General features: G+C 47.9%; 2 non-coding genes across 2 annotated transcripts; both read left to right on the forward strand.

Moving 5' to 3' along the window:
- The first annotated feature begins 198 nt into the window (after window positions 1-198).
- Pmar_PMAR010557 lies at window positions 199-271 on the forward strand. The gene has a single exon. It is a non-coding gene; the product is annotated as a tRNA-Ala (tRNA).
- Window positions 272-769: 498 nt separating this feature from the next.
- Window positions 770-842, forward strand: Pmar_PMAR010558. Its single transcript has one exon. It is a non-coding gene; the product is annotated as a tRNA-Glu (tRNA).
- Window positions 843-1,058: the final 216 nt, after the last annotated feature.

The raw sequence follows: 1,058 nt of genomic DNA on the forward strand, positions 1-1,058 counted from the left end.
GGCTCACATTGAGCGCATGATTGAAGACTGAGCAGGAGTGTTAGAGGAGCATCGTAGTTCGAGATGCACGACCTGTTATTGGTTCCCCTCCTCCCTTGGACAATGTTCGTCACCCATTCGTGGACCACTTCAACATTGTTCGAGGGGCGAGGGTGCTCAGCCCATCTTTCCGGAATGGAAAGAATTTGAATATTGTGAGGGGGACTAGCTCAAATGGTAGAGCGCTCGCTTAGCAAGCGAGAGGCACCGGGATCGATGCCCGGGTTCTCCATTTTCGCTCGTATGTTGACGCGGTTCTGATGCCGACAACTATCATCCTGCTGAGTGTGGGGTTTTGTATGTAGCATCCCAATAAGGTGGAAAGACAGCATCATGAACCCTTACGGACTTGTTCGGGAGGGAGTGGTACAATCGTAAATTTGTTGCGTGGTGACTGATTGGGCTGGTCACAATGCTTGTAGACGCACCATATGATAGAGGGAAACTGTGTGTTATACCACCTCCATTTAGCACAACAGTTAGTGGTGACTGGTGATACCACAATTCATGGGAATATGAAAATGAATGAAGGATATAATCATCCTTCGAGATAAGTGTCACCAATGATAGAGGCGCGTCTCAATAATATACCAGATTCCTTTCGAACCTGGGAAATGTTCCTTAGTGCGGCCTTGTTGGTGATGCTGCAATCATCTCGGTTGCTACCTCAATCACGCAGGTGGACTGAACAGCACTTTTGTGAACTGTATATAATTTTATGTTTTCAGTTTCCGATGTAGTCTAGCTGGTTAGGATTCGTGGCTTTCACCCACGCGACCAGGGTTCGAGTCCCTGCATCGGAAAGTGTATATGAGATAAGATATTTGTTGGGCTCACATTGAGCGCAATGATTGAAGACTGAGCAGGAGTGTTAGAGGAGCATCGTAGTTCGAGATGCACGACCTGTTATTGGGTTCCCCTCCTCCCTTGGACAATGTTCGTCACCCATTCGTGGACACTTCAACATTGTTCGAGGGGCGAGGGTGCTCAGCCCATCTTTCCGGATGGAAAGAATTTGA

Source organism: Perkinsus marinus (genome assembly GCF_000006405.1).
Source record: "Perkinsus marinus ATCC 50983 genomic scaffold scf_1104296930946, whole genome shotgun sequence".
In the NCBI taxonomy this organism is placed as follows: domain Eukaryota; phylum Perkinsozoa; order Perkinsida; family Perkinsidae; genus Perkinsus; species Perkinsus marinus.